Source organism: Sus scrofa, chromosome 1, assembly GCF_054392235.1.
Source record: "Sus scrofa isolate SSC_HxYL_T2T_F1_AM1 chromosome 1, Sscrofa_HxYL_maternal_Yorkshire_Landrace_v2.0, whole genome shotgun sequence".
In the NCBI taxonomy this organism is placed as follows: Eukaryota; Metazoa; Chordata; class Mammalia; order Artiodactyla; family Suidae; genus Sus; species Sus scrofa.
Window position 1 is genome coordinate 270,388,959 of NC_139383.1, and position 21,712 is coordinate 270,410,670.

The window sequence follows — 21,712 nt, forward strand, 5'->3', positions numbered from 1 at the left end:
GCCCTAAAAAGCCAAAACAAACAAACAAAAACACACCTTAATCCAGTGTGAGTTTGGTCCTCTACTGCAAGCAACACACAATGCCCTACCAGATAACAGCAATTTCTCAATACAAAAATGCACTTGTAATAAATGTTCCAAGCGAATATTATGCACGGTAGGTAAAGTGTAAGACCCACCGTGCTGTACGGGGGGGGGGGGGGGAGAGGGATGGGGAATGGGGGCACAAACAGGGTTCTCTGAGGCCATTGCCTAACTCTACAGAATGCCTCCCTATTGTCAGAATGTCAAGCATCACCATGAGCTAGAATCAGGAGCCTTCCTACTGTCCTTCAGATCCCGAGTAGAAAACACTGCACTGTCTGATTGTTAAAGGCCCAACTGGTCCCCTCTGTGTGATTTTGAGAAAGCCTCATTACCTTTCTGAGCATCTGTTTTCCTGTCTGTGTTGCTATATTTAGGAAATCTGGATTTAATCACCCTAGCCACCATTTTGGAGTCCTTCCTACACTGATCAGGTCGAAAATAATTATAAACATCTCATGTGCAACAGGAGCTCCATCAAGAACGCCACAGACATTATTTCGGTTGACATCCCCAACACCAATGGGATAGATGGGGTAGGTTACTTGAATGGCCCCAAATCACCCCTCCCTATAATTAGTACTTCCTTGTGGAGTTTCCCAGCTCTTCTGCTAAAAGAGTGGAGTCTATTCCCCATTCCTTGAATTCTCATTCATCTTTGTTAAGTCACACTCATCTTCCTAAGTCCCTTTGGTCGTTAGAATGAGGCAGAAATGGTGCTAATTCTGAGCCCATATCTCAAGAGACCCTACAGGATGCCACTTAACCTCTTGCGTTCCTGCTACTGCCACAAAATGGATATGACAGGTGTTTCAGAAGGAGGACGAAAGCCATAGGGAACAGGCTGTCCAGCTACCATGCCACAGCCAAGTCAAGCTGAGAGCTGAGTCCCCGCTGAACTGCAGGAGCAAGAAGAGCCCAGCCTGGATCAGTGATCCTGGGTTAGATCAATGGACCCTTAGCTGACTCATGGATGCAAGAGTTTAATAATAAGTGCCAGCCGTTTAAAGCTACTGCGCTGGTGATGGGGTGCAGGTAGGAAGTGAAGAGGAGAGTAGCTAACTGCCTTTAAAGCCTCCTCGCTTAGGGAGTGTACCTGCCAGAAATAGACCAGGTGTTTCCTTTAGAGTTGCAGAAAATTAATTAATTTCCTAGTTAGTTAGTTAATATTACTAGTCCCACTTTGTAGACAAGGAAATTGAGGGTCAGTGAGGTTCAGCAACTTGTGCTAAGTCACTTCATGGATAGTAGGAGTCAGAACTGAGATGTAATTCCAGATGTCTTAAATGCCTAGGTTCTTCACCCCCACACTGCACTGCCAGTGACTGGGCTGGGGAATCTGGTCCCCAAGCCAGGACTTTAAGGTAACGTGGTTCATACATCCTAGGCAGTCTCTTCTGAAAATGCACTTTTCCCTTCCAGACGTCATCGTACACTCTGAAGGTGAAATCCTAGAAGCTGTAGCCTTAAAAACAAACAAACAAACAAACAAAAAACAGATGATTTTAATGTGTTTATAAGGATGATTGGCCCATATTGGGAGTAAGAGAGGAGGCCTGGTCCTGAAAGAGGGGGGCGCTGGGTATTCACTGAGCTTCCCTCCCTCTCAGAGGCTGTGAATGTGCAGTGTAACCTAATCCATCTATGCATAAGAAAAGAGCCTGGCAGGTTTTAAACCAGAAAGGAACAAGGTGTTTCATTGGGAGCTTGAGGAAAGAAGAAGAAGGGGAAAAAAAAAAAACCCAACAAACTGCATCTTTTGGATGAAAGGGCCCTTAATCTTCAAAACACAAACCATTTTCCATTCCAAAGCCCCTTCAAGCCTAGGAAGTCTGCTGAGGCCCCAAGTCAGGCAAACAGCTTGTGTTTTGCAGATTAAGGGGCCTTTGACCCAAAGGATCCATTTTCCTGCAACTCTAAAGGAAACGCCTGGTCTATTTCTGGCAGGTACACTCCCTAAGGGAGGAGGCTTTAAAGGCAGTCCCAGAAGATGGCTGAGGCCCTGCTGGGCCTGGGGCCTAGCACACAGGAGGCAGGGAGATGAAGAGGAGAACTCCTGAAAGAGATCCTTTGCCCCAAAATATCATGCCTGCTTCCTAGCCAGGATGTCCCAAATGCTCAGGATAGAATAAACACGCACCTTTGAAATACTGAACGTTCCCATTCCAGGAAGAAGGTTAATAATAGCAAGAAGCAGGAATAAGGCCTATAGCCGGCCTCCCAGAACTGAGAGTGTACATTACCTCTTTATAACCCCACAACCACACTGTGTCATCTGCAGGAGAAGGAACTTGCTTCCTGGGCAAGGAAACTGAGTTCCAAGAGAGCTGAAGCAGCGATCCTATGTAACCCACACATGGTGTTCCACTCTGTCCTAGATCCAACCCCAGCCCCAGAACCATCAGCACAGTCGAAGCTTGAAGCAGACTTATTTATGGAGGCTAAATTAGAGGGTGCTAGGAGGTTTAACTGACACTGGACTAGGCTACGTCAGGTGCCTAAATTCTAGCCCGTTGCTGCTTCCACTGCAGAGGCCAGACAGGGTAACTGATATCCTGTTATCCTCACATCTCTGGAATCTAGTCTCTGTAATTATAGAATCAAGAAGTTTGTCTTGGGTGTTTTCCTAGATTGCTTCCAAATACTGTCTTGGGCTTTGATTCTATACTGGGGAAGTGAAGAAGGAACTTATACAGAGAGAAAGAGAAGGAGAAAGAAAATGAGGAAGAGAAGAAGAGGGGGAGGGGTGAAGGAAAAGGGAGAGGGGGAAGAGAAGGAGGGAGGGAAGGGGTGAAAGAGAGAAGGGTGGAGAGAGATATTACCATGTTTGTCTCTGTCTTGCCTTGGATGAGGGAAAAATATGCCAGACAAGAGGCATGGAGTCTAAGGAAGTAAAGGGATTTGATTTGTCTAAGCCTTAGGAAAGCAAATATTACTGAAATGCTGGCTGACCGCCACTGACTTCCAAACAGAAAATGGCTTCCAGATATACTGTGGGAGCTCAGCAGGGTCTGTTAGAGTGAGTGATGGGGTGGCCGTGTGCTGCTGGAGAGCAGAGAGAAAATTATCCTGTTCTCCTGAGAGAGACCAACAGAAAGAGCCAGCCCAGGGGGGGAGGAGAGAAGGCTCCCACTGGGCCTCCCCCAGAAGGCTCAAATAATTTATACAAAACTCACAAGAGTCTCTGGAAATGGTTAACCTACCATTGTCCGAGCCAAGTCACAATGCAGGAGGCCCTGTGTTGGTCGGTGCAAAAGCACTGGTTTTGGAGCCAGGATGCCTGAGCTCCAAGCCCAGCTTGAGCTCTGATTCACTGTGTGATCCAGGACAAGGCTCATCCTGACCATGGACCTCACTTTGTCCGCGTAGAAAACAGGTGTGGGGTGGAGGGAGCTAAAATGATCCCTAAGGGCTCTTCTGACTCACGCATTCAATGACATACTATGATCAAATATCAGCCACTTTCACCCATTCAACAGGTCCTTACTGGACACTTTTTTGTGTGCCCAGGTGTCATGCATGAGGATGAGGTAACTGACATCCATAAACTTAAAATGGACATTCTATGAGATCAGGAACACTCTCCTAAGGTGGGGAGGGACCCAAATGTGCCATTTGATCTAGGCTTCCATCTCTGGGGAGTACAGAATCTTAACGTGGCATGGTCTGATGTTCACCTTATTCCTGATGATCCATAGGGAAGGAGAAGAGCTTTCTTAAGAACCACCAAAATCTTAGACAACCAGCAAGTTCTTCCACTGAGTCTCACCCAAGCCTTGCCTGCCCTCCAGAGAGGGAGTTCATACTAAGGTTGAAAGACATGGGCAAAAGCCTTCTGGTTTGTATACCAGTGTCTTCTGGCATCACATGTCATGTACGGGTTGAAAAGAACCCATCAGAGATGTCCTATTTAGGTAGATCTCCTATTTTAGGTAGAACAGTCCTTAAAGAGAATCAAGTCCCACTGCTTCATTTTAGAAAGAAGGAAACCCAAGCTTGCCCAAGGTCCCATAGCTAGTTAACGGCAGAAACCAAGGATAAAGACCACATCTTCTTGCCTCCTCCTTCACACACTTTTTACTACTCTCCAAGCATCCTCTCCTATTCCTATAGGCATTGATTTTTTGAGGTGGGGGTAAGATTTTGTTTCGTTTTTGCTTTGGCATTAGGACCATTTCAAGTGAAGCTGACTTTTCAAATACAGCTCCTCATTACTCTGAAAGCAATCATCCTGCAATGCGTGTGCGGGATGGAGAGACATGGAAGCCTTTGCGGAACACAGGGGAGAGGGGATGGAAGGGGTGGGCTCTGAGGATGGGAGCAAAATGCAGGAGAGAGCAGGTGGGCAGTGCTGGGGAGCAGAGGGAACAAGAATGCTGCAGCCAAATGCAGAGGTGGAAAGGAAGCAGTTGTATTGATTGGAAGAGGCAGCACGGTGAGGTTGACGCTGCCAGCCCGATCAGACCTCCTCCAGGCAGGTCCGCGAAGGCACAGCCCCACCCTTGGAGGTTTGGAATCATCTACTCTGTATGCGAGGGGTGAAGTACAGGGAGCCAGGACCATATGGGATGTGTTCATTTGACAAGTGTTCATTTGAGAAAGAGAGAGAGAAAGAATATGAGAAGGAAGGAGGACAAATCTCCGTTCTCAGATAAATGTAACATAAAAGAAGCCAGGTGAAAAAGTATAAAAGGACAGGTAACTGGTTCTATGGAAATGGGATGGAGTGGCTTTCTTTTTAAAAGGAGGACTATGAGGATTGAGGGAGAAGGGTCCAACCTCTTCCCCATTGTGATGCAAGTCTCTGTCCCTAAGCAATTTTCATCCTCTCTTGTCTGAACCACTGGACCAGCCTCCTAATTCATCTTCTGAACACAATCCTTCCCTTCTAAAGCTTTGCAGGAAAGAGATGCTCAATAAATGTTTGATGAGCAAAGAAACACCCTCTAACATTGATTTCATCACAACAATGATTTTAGTGCATTGCCAGATCTTCAGGGAATGTAAACTCAAAAGCCTACAGAGTCTAGACCATAAACGTGAGGGAAAGCAGTGATCCTCTCCAGAGTGTAAGAAGGGAGCATAGTAAGAGTTCCTGATAGCCTAGTGGTTAAGGATCCAGCATTGCCACTGCTGTGGCTCAGATCACTGCTATGGCGTGGGTTCAACCCTTAAATAACCTGACCCGGAATTTCTGCATGCCAGGGATGCAGCCAAGAGAGAAAGAAAGAAAGAGAGAAAGAAGGAGAGAAAGAAAGGAAGAAAGAAGGAAGGAAGGAAAGAAAAAAGCAAGAAAGCAAGAAAGCAAGGTAGGAAGAAAGAAAGACAGGGAGAAAAAAAGGAAAGGGAGCGAGCTGGGAGGGAAGGAGGGGGAAGGAGGGAAGAAGGGAAGGAGGAGGGGAGGAGGGAAGGTGGAAGTAATGAAGGAAAGGAAGGAAGAGGCGTAGTGATAAGTGGTAGCCTGGTAGGCATGTGAACCAGTCTAGGACAGCAGACTACTTCTGGGTAGGGATGCTGACTCTAGGCTGCAAGGTCACCTGATTTCTCAGAAGTCAGAAGGAAATCCAGATTTTTATGTGACATCTCTCCATTTTTAAGCACTTGCAAATGATCTCAGCCCTACCCTTTGCCCGTGAGGGTCAAATACAACACATCCATGTGCTAACAGGTGCATCTGAGTTTACAGGATCAAGTCCAAATATCTTAATTAATCTCGCCCTTAACTAGACCTAACCTAATGCCCTAACCTCATTTTTGCTTTCTATACAGCAGTGCAGATCTGATAACCACACCTCTAATTCCCTAACACTTTGGGCAATGCACTGCAGTCCTATTGGTGCAGAACATTTTCTCTATGCATTTTGTCCCACCTAAGCCTTGCCTCCTCCAGGAAGTCTTTCCTGATTACATCAGCCCTTTCTCAAATCCTAAACCTTGTTCTTTTGTCCTTTAAATCATATGCCCCCATTCCATGGTTACTCAACAGAATCCTGCAGTGGAAAGAGTGTTTGGGGACCCAGGATACCTGGGTTCTAATTCTGGCTTTTGCCCCACCTTACTATGTGGCCTTGGGCAAGTTAACTCCTCTCTTGCTGAGACTCAATTTCTGCCACTTTTGAAATAAGGATTTTGGCTTAAGGTAGGAGTTTTTAAAGGGAGCTCAGAGGCAGCCAAGATGCAGGGAGGGATGTTGGGGGATCAGAAGCCTCTCCAGACCAACTTGTTGCTGCCTTAAAAAAACACCAACCTCTTTTTTTTTTTTTTTTTGGCCACAACCAAGACATGTGGAAGTTCCTGCACTAGGGATCAAACACTCACAGCAGCTGCAGCAATGCTGGAGCCTTAAGAGTATATTAGAGTATCTTATTCTGTGCCAAAAGAGTATATTAGAAAACACAAACACACAAGCAAAAAACAAACACCAACCTCTAAGGCTCTGACTAGTTTCTGGCATTCTTTTTTTGCCTCTGCAATCAGACTGGGCCTTTTCTAGAAACCAGATAAGCCCTACTGATCATTTATTATGTGCCAGGTACTGTGTTAGATGCTTTTCCTATATTTTTATACCTCTCATCTCCTCTTAGCTCCTAATCATATTCTTTTTTTTTTTTTTTTTTGTCTTTTTGCCTTTTCTAGGGCCGCTCCCACGGCGTATGGAGGTTCCCAGGCTTGGGGTATAATCGGAGCTGTAGCCACCAGCTTACGCAGAGCCACAGCAACGCGGGATCCGAGCCACGTCTGCGACTCACACCACAGCTCACAGCAACGCCAGATTCTTAACCCACTGAGCAAGGCCAGGGATCGAACCCACAACCTCATGGTTCCTAGTCGGATTCGTTAACCACTGCACCACAATGGGAACTCCACCATATTCTAATACATAGTAAAAGACATCAGGGAGAAAAGCACCAGCTGGGAAGTGGTGGATACATCACAGCCGCTCTCTGGCCACCTTATCTGGATGGTTACTTCTGGTCTCTGGAGTTCAGTGTTCTCTTCATAAATAGAAAAGGCTGGACCAGAAAGGATTTTTCAGCTCAAAATAAGCGGAGAAGGAGGAAAGAAGGTAGGCAGGCAGGAAGGGAGGGAGGTGGGGAAGGGAGAGAAAGGGAAGGTGAAGAAAAAGAAATGAGGGAGGAAAGGAAACATGAGGCAGTAAATGAAGGGGGAAAACAAAGAAAACTTTAGCTACTCTGTTTACCAGGACAGCAGCTCCTACTAATCTTCTTTTCCACTAGGACAAGAATACAAAACTTTTTCTTTGAAAGGTCAGGTAGTAAATAGTTTAGGTAGATGGATCATATCGTCCACACTTCAATTACTCAAATCTGCCTTTGTAGCATGAAAACAATCACAGACTATTTTTTTTTTATGTGCATGGTCATGTGTCAATAAAACTTTATCGGCAAAAACAGGTCATGGGCCAGATTTGGCCATGCCCCTAGTGCCCTCCAAAAAAGGATTCACCTCTCTAAGCCACATTCTCAGGAACAACCTGAGCTTTTCCATTCAGAAGAGGACCTAGGAGCCATTCTCTGTCGAGTTAACACTAAAGTGATTTTACTTATTTATCTAGAATCCTTACCCAAACTCCCCCCAGACACAGCTAAAGGAATATTACAAAGTTAAATAAGATATAAATCAGGACAATTAAAAATAAAAAGGGAACAAAGAAGAGTTCAAATGAGTGAAGGAAGAAATGCTACCGGGCACCTGGGAAGAGTTAATTGATCTGGATTTAGTTCTGAGGTTCCTGGCAGCTGAAGTAAAGTGAAGTTAATTGGCCCCCAAGGGGCTCAAATCCAAGAGTAGGGTCTCATTAGCATCACCAGTCTATCAGGGAACAAAGAGAGGCTGAGCAGAAAGGTGTGACAGTGCCCCACCCCCAGTGTGCAGGGTGAGTCCAGGCACTGCCCCCAATCCAAACACCTCCTGTTTGCCAACCCAGCAAAACCTCCAGCACCTCACCACCCCAGAAGGGGAAGCACAGACTTCGAGGCAGTCCAACTCTACAGGAAGCTGAGGGACTTAACTGAGTTACTGATGGTCCTCTCCAGATCTCATCTTCTGATGTGCAAATGAGACACTGACTCTCACCTACCTCATTCATTGAATTTGTTGGGGTAAGTGGAATGACATGGGCCAAATGTCCAACCAATGAATGGGGACATTGTAGATTCATGGAGGTTCTTGTTTATTCCTCTGACAGATTTGTTAAAGGGCAAACCTTCATGAGACATGGCTCTTGACCTTGAAGTCAGTCCTTTCCACTGTCCAGCAAAAACAGAGACAAGTAGGTAAGAATTGAGGAAAAGTCCGGGGAGTGAGGAATGAATGGGCCTCACAGCAAAATGATAAAAGACTGAAAATGTTAGAATTGGGCGGAGGTGGGGGGCAGCAGCAGCGGGATGTGGCTCCGGAAACAAATTTCTAGCACTGAGCTTTTCAGAGGCTCCAATTCTCACTTCCCTTCTGGATGTTCCGAGAGCTCTCTTTGTACTTCCTTCTTCCATAGTTCCATCTAGATTCAGTCTAGCTACCTTCTAATTCACCAACCAATCAAGTCTCTCAAAATGGATCGCTAATTATTGGAGGAGCTTTGAAAGATTCTTAGGATTAAAGAATGTAAGAGCTGGAAAGATACTCTGGTTTCCCCAAGGCCAGCATGAAATGCTGGCCGTAAGAGACATGGCTTTAAGTAGAGACACAATTTTTCATAAAGTAATTTTAACTCATATAGTGAAAAAAATGCCCATTTTCAAGTCTCTCTCAAGTTAATGAGAAAGACTCATTTCAACATTACTATGTATCTAGCTTCTCTCTAACATTTTAAAATATTTATTTTGCCCACAAAGAAGGCAGGCCTAATGATTAGAGACTTGGGCAGGCAAGAATATAGCTGAACATATAACCTAGACTATAAACTAGAATATCATCCCACTGTTTTTGTGTTCATTGTATTATTTGTATAGTTACTGTCTATTTAATGGATACAATTTTTTAAAAAAGAAATTAGTGGTAGTATGGGAGTTCCCATCATGGTGCAGTGGAAACGAATCTGACTAGTAACTTTGAGGACACAGGTTTGATCCCTGGCCTCGCTCAGTGGGTTAGGGATCTGGCATTGCCGTGAGCTGTGGTGTAGGTTGCAGACGTGGCTCGGATCTGGTGTTGCTGTAGCTGTGGCATAGACCAGCTGCTCCAGCTCTGATTGGACCCCTAGCCTGGGAACCTCCATATGCCGAGGGTGCAACCCTAAAAGCAAACAAAAAAAATCTTTTAATTAAAAAAAAGAAGAGGGTTAATTTAGGGAAGATATTAAGTAGCATAGATGGAACAAAAATAGAGCAGAAAGTGTTAAGGTGGTACCTGAAAGACTGACATTTCCAAAACACTGAACTAATCCAATTCCTTTGTTTTAGGACAAATAAACAGACACAAAGAGCAGGGAAATGGCCTGCGCAAAAATCTCTGGTAAGAACAAGGACTTTGGTGCCAGTTCAGCCTAAATTTGAGGCCCTCATTGGCCAACTACAACAGTTAACCTTGGGAATATTACATCAGCTGTCTAATCCCCATTTATGGATCTGCAAAGTGGGACCTTTACTTGCATTTGTATCATGGCTGCAGCTAGATCTGGGTTGGCATGTTCAGCACCTGGGAGACTCCCAGACACACGTCCAGTAAGAATCGCCCATGGGTGACAGGTGACGTGTGGGCCAAATTAACTCAATGGTGTTAGAGATGGCCTGATATTACTTCCATTCCTATTGGAAGGCGTAACTCTTATTACAGCACTGGCTCTAAACTGCTCCTAAGCTTGTGCTGGAAAAATCTATGTAGAGCAGCCAACAAACAATACACTAGAGAGACGAAGCACTACGTTCTGGAACTATGGCATCCACAGTTCGAATCTGAGGTTTGCCATTAATTACCTACAGAACTTGAACAAGTTGCTTTATTTCTTTTTGCCTCAGTTTACACAGTTATAAAATAGAGATGAACATAAGCTTCGGGGCTGCTGCGGGGATCAAACCAGTGAATGCATGTAAAGCAGTTAGCAGCGGCATGCCTGGAACATAGGAAGTGGGCTTCTTACTGTTATTAGGGCACAACGTCAAGCTGAGCTTTCTCCAGGTCATTCAGCACAATGGTACTTGGGCTGTTGTGCTGTGGCCAAGATGGGACCCTCCAGGTGTGACGGGAGAAGGATCCACAGCTGTATAAAGTGCAGATGCAAACAGATTGCTCCACGCTGCCTTCGGGAAATGAGATATGGAGTCAGTGAGGGGTGAATTTTAGAAGAACATCCGATTAAAAACACATCAGTAAGAGAAAGCCGGCTATATATGGGTCACGTTCCTCAAGTCATAAACCCTGAACTTAACGGCTCCACTCCCCGCCTGGCACCAGGCAGCGTTTCTCCCTACTCATCTGCTAGCATTTACCACATTGACTGCATTTGCATTTAACTTGACGGATCTGGCTCTTTCAAAATGTTTACTCCGCCTGCACAGCACCCTGTTTGAAAGCTGCCCATGTCCCTCAAAGGGGTTCTTAAACCTGGAAGCCCATCTTTCTACATTTACTACCTGCCTCTTCCTTCTTTATCTCTGTAGGGGGGTTGCTAATCAGGCCAGTGAATTCTCCCTCTCTCAGTCCCTGCGAAGTAACTGATCCTTGGCAGATACAGTTGTCTCTTGGTAACCGTGGGTGATTGGTTCCAGGACACTCCCTGAATAGCAACATCCATGGACGCTCAAGCCGCTTAGTTAAAATGGCAGAGTACAGCTGGTCCTTTAGAATCGCGGGTTTTGCATCCGTGGGTGTCACAACTGCGCATGCTACATCCGCGGGTGCCACATCCGCAGATCCGGAGGGCCGGCTGTACCGAGATGTGGGACACTGTTCCCTGCCCAAGGCGGTGCCTCGTGGCAGAATTCCACCTTCTCCTGACTGCCCCCAACCCATCTCCTTGGAGCTCATTATTCCTCCTCAATTGTCTGTGATGACTGAGGCCACGTTGCTCTCACAGCTGGAGAGGCCCTTCCTGGATGTGTCCTCCTAAGGAACTCTCACGAGACCCAGGACACCCAGCTAAAGCATTTTCCCTGCCTCCACACCACCTCTCCAATCAGCTACGCTACCTGCTCTTACTTCCAATGCCCATATCACGTGCTGGGAGAGATGGAATGGATGGAAAGAAGAGGAAGGGTGCTGGAGTCAGAAGACTTCAGTCTGTTTCCCACTCTGTTGCTCTTCTTTTGTTTCCTCGGGCAACCTAATTAACATCCCTGAATCCGTTTTCTCATTGGTAAAATTTATAGAGTAACTGTACTCTGCTTTATTTCAGCGGGTAGCAAGAAGAATCATTTGAGAAGCGCATATAATAAAATGTTTTAGTACTGTGCCTTACACATAGTAAATGCTCAGTAAATATACATTGTACTTATCACCATCATTATTATCATCGTTATTATTATTTGGAATATACATATATATTTACACACACATGTTCCATTATGCTCATTTTATACTGTATTTGCTTAACATTAATCTTTCTCCTAAATCGTAAGCTCCTTAAAAGTAAAAGCCATACCATCTAGTTCACTTTTATACCACCAGCACTTAGCACACTGGAGGTACATAACATATATTTATCAATTGATTAAACTCCTCCAGAGCAGAGACATATCTACTTCATCATTTTTAACTACAGCCTTTAGTACAAAAAGGAGCCTGTTCACACATGCGTGTTGCATGAATAGAAGAATGTGTAAGCAGATAGATGGATTTCCAAGATCCTCTAGTTAAAATGCTTACCCAGTTCTGAGTTTGTGCACCTGCCTCCACCTCCCAGTTCCTGGCCTTGCAGTCAGCCTCAAATGCCACAGCGCCCATCCAATTGTGCAAACACCTTTGTTTTACTAACAGAGCCATTCAAACAGATTATGCATTCAGAATCCTCTGCTCATGCCTGATTTTTTTTTTAAAACTCAGTCCCTGCTGTGGCTTACCAAGATCCCGCATGCACAGAAAAAAAAGAAATCCTCAGACTTCCTGCCTCACCCCCACATGACCAGTCTCCTCTCATAACCTTATGCTCTAGCATTAATTTTTTTTCTCTGCATGAAAATAAAAATACATTGTTGACAAACTTCTGAAAATCAGCAAGAATCCACGCCACGTCTTGGATGTAGGTATGATCCAGATGGCAGCCTAATCTCTGGCACCAAGAGAGCCCAGAGAGCCAGAAGCACCTACAACCTCTGCCTCATTGAATATTCAGAAGCACACATCTGATTCCATTCGTGTCATACAGCAAACCCCCCCAGCATGATCCCGTCTTAAATATACTTGATAACAATTCAGCCCCGAACCACATCCTAACATTCAACATTCTAACTTGAGTTTCCTTCATTCCATTTTTTCAACTTTAGTTTCATCTTTTTATCAGCTCTCTTAGGATTGGAAAGGGCTTCACGAACATTGTGAATTTAGGGAGAGAATGGAAATTCTATTTCTAGGTGTCTCCATGAAAGAGAATGTCCCATCAGCTGTAATAGTTTCACTATCCCCCCACCTAATAAAAAAGAATTGTCTTATTAATTCTGCGAGAACTTTCCAGAAAGAGGAAACTAGGGGGCTCCAAAGGCCACTTCCACGTTTCAGTCACCATCTCACTGCCTTCTTCATGGCAATACTCTGCTCATCCTTTAAAGTTCCTCTTCATGGGATCTTTCTCGACTTCTCCATCCTATGTTCAGTAACTTACTAAAGTCTTACCAATTATTCTGAATTGGTTTTATACAAAAAGGTTACATGACTCTTCCAAGTTTACTCAACTAATAAGCTGTTGGAACAGGAACACGTACCCTGATCTCCTGAATCAGGTCAATCTGGGCTCTCTAATCCATCATTACTGTTTTTTTTAATATATATATTTTATTTTTGGCTGTGCTTGTGGGCTGTGGAAGTTCCCAGACCAGGGATTGCAACTGGGCCACAGCAGCAACGCAAGCCATTACTGTGACAGCATCAGAATCTTCATCTGCTGCGCCACAAAGGAACTCCTCCCTACTGCATCATTTCTAACAAAGTGAGCTTTAATGATAAGAGTTAACATCTACTGAGTGTTTTTTATGTATCAGGCGCTGCTCTAAAATCTTTACCTGGGTAATCTCATGCCAATCTTCACAACTCTGCAAGGCTTTTATTATACCCACCTTACAGAGAGGTAACTGAGGCAGTACATGGTAAAGTATACTGCCTGAGAGAGCAAGTTAATGGGCCCACACTCAGGCAGTCTGGTTCCAGAACCTCAGCCCTTAACCCACTAAGCTTACCCAACTCTGAAGTCTTACCTGTCAGCTTTGTATCAGACTGAAATTTATTTGTATAATTATCCATGCTTGATTACATTAAGCAGCTGTTTACACAGAAAAAGGACTCAATACATTTTTGATTACCTGGAATTTCACTTATATATCAAACATTTAATGACCTACTATGGGCAAGATATTACTAAAGTATAATGGGAGATGATGAAATATACAAAGGTATGATAACAGGATTCTGTAGTCAAACATTGAATGAAAAGCAGATTCTATGGGACCTATAGTGTCAACATCAACCTTTCCAGTTCCATGGCCAAGTCAAATTTATAAAAGCAATTTTGGGGACCAACATGAATGTATAAGTATTTACATTTATATAAGTGTATAAATGTACGATACATTTATTTATATAAATGTATACATTTATATGAAAGTATACATTTAGCTAAATGTATTTAGTGAAATAGAAATCACAAGTTCTATTACCAGCATTTTGTAAGAGAAAGAACATTTCAACCAGCAACAGAAAATAGAGAAGGCATCATCTATTAAATACCAAATTGTAGGCCAGCAATGGAAAGCCATCAACCTATAGGTCATGACCAAAGAAGAATGGCGGGGAAAGTCATATGCATGAAAGACAAGCCAGCAGGCAAAGGTTTTAGCAATAATGGAATGAGGTGGAATCTAGGGAGCGGGTGTAGCCATTCCCAGATTAAGAGGCTAAAAATCTCAGACATTTCAGACACAGAGTTTGTGATTCTATGGCTCTTCCTTCAAGGAATTTTAAAATGCTATAAAAATGTAATTATAGAGGAGAAAAAAATAAAGTTTATGGGTTGTTTTATGGCCTTTTCACTTCGGGGTTCTGTCTCTGGTGGATTGCCAGAGAAGGCATCTTGCCACGACATTATCCAGAAATGTTAGGTATTTCCTAAGAATTCACTGGAATTGAGGGGAAAGATGTTAAAGAACAGAAGCCAGAGGGCCTGACTTCTTCCCATATTCATATCTCCATCCATGGGTGCCCCAGAAAGTTGCCCACATAGATTTTCCTCCTTGTTTCAAAGTGCTTCCCTGACAAATTTGGGAATGATGCCTGGAATTCCACTCTCAGAGTGACTTCTGAGAGTTCTAAGGGATTTTCTTACCCTCCGGAGTAACCACAATTTGTTATTTGTTCAGCCACTCCCTCTTTACCAGCTCCTTCCTAGAGCTAATCAATCAGATGTTTCTAAAATGCTAATCTGGGAGTTCCCGTCGTGGCGCAGGGGTTAAGGAATCTGACTAGGAACCATGAGGTTTCGGGTTTGGTCCCTGCCCTTGCTCAGTGGGTTAACGATCCGGCGTTGCCATGAGCTGTGGTGTAGGTTGCAGACGCGGCTTGGATCCTGCGTTGCTGTGGCTCTGGCGTAGGCTGGCGGCCACAGCTCCGATTTGACCCCTAGCCTGGGAACCTCCATATGCCACAGGAGCGGCCCAAGAAATAGCAAAAAAAAGACAAAAATAAATAAATAAATAAATAAATAAATAAAATAAAATAAAATGCTAATCTGGATAGTGAGGCAATTAAGAGCAGAGGCTATAAGCAGACAGATCTGGTAAGTTGTGGGGACCACTATCTACGTAGATGAGTCCTATCAACTCTTTTAACCTCAGTTCCTACATCAGTTGAACTGAACCTCTTCCCCCACAGCATCTTAGTGTTTTGAGCATTCAATGAAATGATGAGGTGTTCAGTAAAAGGTATCTATCATTATTATAGAGTCTTTGGTGTTCTGAGAACAATTTCAATGTGACCAGGGTTGGGGATAGAGGGTGGTTCCCACACCAAGAAGAAGCCAGGCTCAGACACCAGTTGGATATGCCCAGATTCAACTCAGTTCTGACACTATCTACCCAGAGACTGCCCCCCAACCCAAGTGCACACACTTCAGATGCCAATCACAACCCCAGGTTATCGCCTGTGTTTCTGACCCATCATTATAGATTAGGGGTCCCAGTGAGCCCCTCCTCGGACTTCAGATGCCATTCAAAAGCCCAGGTTTTTACCTATGCTTCTGATCAATGACCCATAGATTCAAGATTCCAATGGCCCCGTCTAACTCAGGGTGTCAACTTCAAGCCTAGGTGATTACCTATACTTTTGATGGACTATAGATCAGAGGTCCCCATGACCCTCTCCTGGGGATTGATTAATTTGCTAGAGCAGCGCACAGAACTCAGGAAACCTGTTTACTCACTAGATTGTCAGCTTATTATAAGAAAATATAACTTAGGAACAGCCACTTGGAAGAGATGTAAAGGGCAAGGAAGGGGAAAGGGATCAGGGCTTCCTCTTGGGGAGCCACTCTCCCCAAAGCTTCACAAGTTCACCAACCCCCAAAGCTCACCAAAAGCCTCTTCTTTACATAAGCATGACTGATGAAATCAATGACCACTGGTGATAAATGCACCCTCTACCCCTTCTCCCTCCCCCAGAAGTTGGGGGGGGATGGGACCAAAAGTGATTTCCTGGTTGGCTCCACTGGCATCCTGCCCCCACCTTTAGGTGCCTTTGAAAAAGTATCTCATTAACATAACAAAAGACACTTTTTATAGCTTCAATCACTTAGGAAATTCCAAGGATTTTCAGAGCTCTGAGCCAGAAAGGGGGATGACAACCAAAAAATGTTTCTTATTACAAATCACAGTATCACCCAGGGCTACTTCCTTGATTCCATCTATTAACGGCTTCCTCCCACTGCTAGAGGCCACCTATCAGCTACTGGCACTTCACCTCATTATTCCCCATAGCTTACTCTCCATGTCTTGTCCGGAATCTCCACCTTTACTTTCTAGATTCCCTACAGATATTTTCCACAAGTCTCAACCTGTTTCACCTCTGTTACTTTTTCCCTAGCTAACCCCTCCACCAAAAATGTTCTTTTTACTCTCTCCCCATCCCAAACCTAACAAAGTCCTGATTTTTTAATATTCAAAGTAATCCCCTCTTTGAAGAATCCCTGGACCCCCAAGGAAGAGGAAAATCTTCCCTGGGGAATAGAACATGATTGCTAGGCACTGCCAAAACTCTAATCGGACTTAAAATCTAAAAGCCTGATCCCCTGGGACACTGAGCTGCCCTGGAGACCAGTTAATCAGTCATTCCTCATGGGATGTTCCATTACAACTTCCCTCTACCCCCTACCCAAAGCCATTACCCACATGCCTAAGGAGATTGCCTCCTCCAACCCTTGACCATTGACTCAGCACAAGAACAAACCTGTGCTAAAAGCAGAAACTATCAGAGTTCCCATGTGGCTTAGCAGAAAAGAATCTGACTAGTATCCATGAGGACGCAGGTTCTATCCCTGGCCTCGCTCAGTGGGTTAAGGATCTGGTGTTGCCGTAAGCTGTGGCCTAGATTGCAGACGAGGCTCAGATCCTGTGTTGTTATGGCTATGGCATAGGCTGGCAGCTACAGCTCTGATTATACCCCTAGCCTGGGTACCTCCATATGCCGCAGGTGCAGCCCTAAACAGACCCCCCAAAAAAAAGGAAAAAAGAAAAAGAAACTACCTCCTTTCCTACACAACTAAGGGTGTCCTAAGCATGGAGAGCCCGGGTTCTCTCTTGGTGCTCCTAGCCAATCTGTTGGTCATTAAAACTTACTTGAAGTCTCAGTGCTCTGGCCTCCTGCCTCTTCTTGATTTTCCACTTTAACAGAAATGACAGCCTATTCATAACTGTGTGCCAACACTTATTATGTTGCCTTACATGCAGGCACTTGGAGGGTGTGGATTCTGCCTTATTCATGTTAGTATCACTCACACCAAAGCAGGACCTGGTGCACAGCATTCATTCAACAAACATCCCATATATGAGTCAATGAAAGCATGAACAAACAGAATGAACTGACAAATTAGTGGCATGACTGGTTATGTATAGCATGAGTGCAGCATCTCACAACTGGCAGAGTGTTTGGGCTTTAATTAAACCACTTGATCCTTACAACATTCTGGGGCTTTCCCAGGAAATCCAGGCTCAGAGAGTTGGAGTGATCTGCCAGGTTAAACCATAGCAAAGCAAGGACTTGAACGCAATCATCCAACATGAGTCCAAAACCCTTTGTACACCAAACATAGTCCTTATTAAGAACTAACGATAGATTATTAGAAAAACCCCAGCATAGGGCCTAGCATAGAAGAGAAGACAGATAAAAATTAGAACAGAATTGACAGTTCTATTGTAAGTGTGAGGGAGGTGCCTCACCAACCCCTAGATGCACACAGGGGAACATAATGGCACTGACTGGGCACACGGGTGAACCTTTAGTTTGGGGAAATGATTATCCGAAAGATACTGGAAAATAGATTTTGCCAATTTCCTGATTTCGCTGATGGCCAAGTCCATTTCCTGCACTGCCTCCCTTGCTACCACTGAAGTTTCAGCCCTTGGAGAGAAGCCGAGAGATTTCTGCAAATGTTTTCTCTTCAACAGATGGAGCAGAAACCGAGAAGCATTACAAGGAAGATGGATCGGTGCGTCACATTTGCAACAATAAAAATACAGCAACGGTTAAAAGCAGTCGCAGTTAAATAGAACTGGGAACCCAGGGTTGGCCTAAATCTTTTTTTTAATTAAAAGTGAAGGAGAATTTCAAAGTTCTATTTCAACCCCTTGGAGCATCAGCGCAGTGAATTTGGAATGTTTATGTGGCTTGGCTAGGTGTCAGGCTGCTTGAGATTTATGTGGGTTCAGGTCGGGGACTGAGCAAAACCCCAGCATAGGAAACAGCGATGGGAGACGCAGGGATGGGGAGAGGCAACACGTGACAGGAAAACCTGGGTTCAAACCCCAGCTCTGTTCCAGTGCGACTTCAAAAAAATCACTTCAGCCTGAACCTCAGTCAGATCATCTGCAAAACAGAAACACAGGGCCTGCCTCAGAGAGTTCCTGCAGCCTCTTGGTGAAACAACGTCAGTGCCGCACACAGAAAATAATTCCTGCAGGTTTTAACTTTTCCTGCACCTTCTAAAATGACCACCCCAAGAGCGCTCTGACACCTTCCTCAACTTCTGCATTTCTTTCCTCCCAATTCTTTTTTTTTTTTTTTTGTCTTTTTAGGGCCGCACCTTCGGCATATGGAGGTTCCCAGGCTCGAGGTCTAATCGGAGCTGTAGCTGCCTGCCTACAACACAGCCACAGCCACAGCCACAGCAATGCCAGATCTGAGCCTTATCTGAGACCTACACCACAGCTCACAGCAAGGCCAGATCCTTGACCCGCTGGGCGAGGCCAGGGATCGAACCCCCAACCTCATGGTTCCTAGTCAGATTCATTTCCACTGCACCACGAAGGGAACTCCTCCTCCCAATTCTTTCTCTCTTTGCCCTCCTTAAGTTTCTGTATCATGAATGCCCTCTGATATTTGCTTCCTTTGGCTCCATCTCCTTCTTTAAAGCCTATTTTTATATTTTTATTTTATATTTATATTTCTATATCCATCTCCATCTTTAAAGCCTACTTTCATATTTCTCTAACTGGGGTCTCAGGACCACCTCAAATGGACACACCTGATGCTTTTAAAAAGCATCTTGAGTCCAGACCACAGACTTCTGAGTGAAGCTCCAGGCTGTAGAAGCTGGGATCCTGCCTGTTAATCAGCCTCCCCAAAGACACACCCTGGCCTTTGGGAACCACTGTGGGATGCAGGCTGCCAGAGAGCAGAGGTTGTCAGACAAGGATACTCTTGAGACCTGCTGGAGGACACTTTTCAACATAGTCAAATCATGGTACAGCCAAGGAAAATCTGATTTGGTGGGTCTGGGTTGGGCCTGGATGTACTTATTTTTTTCTTTTTTCTTTTTTCTTCACATTTTTAGGTCACCACTAACATCTATGATAGGTTTTGAAACAAAACTTTATTTATTTATTTATTTGTCTTTTCTAGGGCCACACCTGTGGCATATGGAGGTTCCCAGGCTCGGGGCCTAATCAGAGCTGTAACCACTGGTCTACACCACAGCCACAGCAATGTGGGATCCGAGCCGTGTCTGCGACCTACACCACAGCTCACAGCAACGCTGTATCCTTGACCCGCTGGTCGAGGCCAGGGATTGAACCCCCAACCTCATGGTTCCTAGTCGGATTTAACCACTGAGCCACAACAGGAACTCCTGGATACGCTTATTAAAAAAAAAAAAGATCTCAGGAGTTAATAACTTGTAGTGAAATCTCCCTACAAAGCACACAGTCAGGTCAGCACTGCGCATGAATTTATACTAAGTTACCTGTCCTCTGTCTCTTGGATGTTCTTCCCCTACAGCTCCCACAGTCCACACTCCCCTGACTCCCAAAAACCAAAGACATAGATGTGCTCTGGCAGATGATGATGCTTTCAGCCGATGCATCATATTTACTACAGACATATGCATATGTAGAGAGACACCCACAAGTATTAAGAAATGTATGTTATCACAACATTGTAAATCATCCATACGTTAATAAATGTTTTTAAAAAATTAACAAAAGAGGAGCTCCCCCTGTGGCTCAGAGGGTTAAGAACACAACTAGGGAGTTCCTGCTGTGGCTCAGTGATAACGAACCCAACTAGTATCCATGAGGATGTGGGTTCGATCCCTGGCCTCGCTCAGTAGGTTAAGGAAGGATCTGGCATTGAGCTCCTATATGCCACAATGTGGCCACCACAAAAAAAAAAAAAAAAAGGAACTCAACCAGTATACATGAGGATATGAGGATGCAAGTTCAATCCCTGGCCTTGCTCAGTGGGTTAAAGATCCAGCATTGGTGCAAGCCGCGGCACAATTGCGCGGCTTAGATCTGGGGTTGCTATGGCTGTGGTGTAGGCCAGAGGCTGAGACTCCAATTCAACCCCTAGCCTGGGAACCTCCCCATATACTGTGGGTGCAGCCCTAAGAAGACCAAAAAAAAAAAAAAAAAAAAAAAAAAAAACCAAAAAACAAAAATTAACAAAAGAAATGTATGTTAAAGAAATGAAAAAGAAAAAAAATGTAAACATACTTTCATGCCCACGAACAAATGTGTACACACACACTCTCCTGAACTCACACACCAAGCACACGCAAACTCAAAAACATGTAAATAAAAGGCTTTCATAGAGAGACCCCATTTCAAACACCAGCCCTGATCACCTCATTTTGAAGAGCCTTAGATGTCATATCTTCAAAATAGAAACGGTCACACCTATTTCATAGTCATAAAATCCAATATATTAGCATCTATGAGAGCACTTATTTCATCGTCAGGTACAAGGTAGATGTTCAGCACGCAGATGTCAAGGATCATAGAGTCACGCACAGTTTTAACCTATTCGTCAGCGCATTTTCATTTCACACCAGTTTATTATATAGGAATGCACATGGGACTCCATGAGTACCTACCTTCAAGTACACTGGCACACTCATGTGCAAAACATCCAAACTCACCTTTTATGGGAACAGCACGCACACACACACACAGAGCTTCCATGCTCTAAAGCAAAGAGCTCTTACACTCTGTGCACTTCCTTAAGCCAGGTTCTTTCTGTACCTGCGTGAGAGGATGAGGAGGAAACAACTACCACACACAAAATAGGTACCAGGTTTTTTTTTTTTTTTTGGTTTTTGTTTTAAGAAAAGGCTTGGCCCCATAAGCCCGCACTTCAGAAGGGAACATAAGCAAGTTCACGGATCAACAATAATTGGCCACATGTAAATAAGAGGAAGCTAAGGAGGGGAAAATAAACAGGAAGCCTGCAGGGTCCAGCCATGCAAAGCACTTTTCTAGAAACCTTTTTCATATAAAACCATATATCACGCCTACTTTCATGGAGCTTACAGTCCTAAGAAAGAAGACTGATACTTAAGGGACTATTTTCTAAAATGACAGGAGTAATTCCAGCAGGGCTGGTCGGTGAGCAAAGCCATTGATTCCTCTTTTGCTTCAAGCTTTCTATAACTTCTCTGCCTGGGGTATCAATCGCTTCCCTCACCTCCCCCACCCCACCCCAAGCGCCAGCACCAAGGACTTTTCGATTTTCTTTTTTGCTTTTTAGGGCCACACCTGCGGCATTTGGAAGTTCCAAGGCTAGGGATCCAATAGGAGCTACAGCTGCCAGCCTCTGCCACAGCCACAGTAACGTGGGATCCAAGTCACATCTGAGACCTACACCACAGCTCACAGCAATGCTGGATCCCTGACCCACTGAGCGATGCCAGGGATGGAACCCACATCCTCATGGATTCTAGTCAAATTCGCTTCCCCTGCGCCTCAATAGGAACTCCACC

General features: G+C 44.5%; 1 protein-coding gene across 3 annotated transcripts in view; it reads right to left on the bottom strand.

The window, feature by feature from the left end:
• The window catches only part of BRINP1 (BMP/retinoic acid inducible neural specific 1), a 196,590-nt gene that overhangs the window by 156,364 nt on the left and 18,514 nt on the right, over positions 1 to 21,712 (bottom strand). Inside the window, exon 2 of one of the 3 annotated variants that reach the window (XM_021078073.2) lies at positions 10,184 to 10,339. The exons of 1 other annotated variant lie outside the window; for it this stretch is intronic. The gene's annotated coding sequence lies outside the window, so the exon portion shown is untranslated. Of the gene's footprint in view, positions 1 to 10,183; positions 10,344 to 21,712 lie in introns of all 3 variants that reach the window. One more of the 3 variants, XM_021078035.2, reaches the window with a different exon arrangement.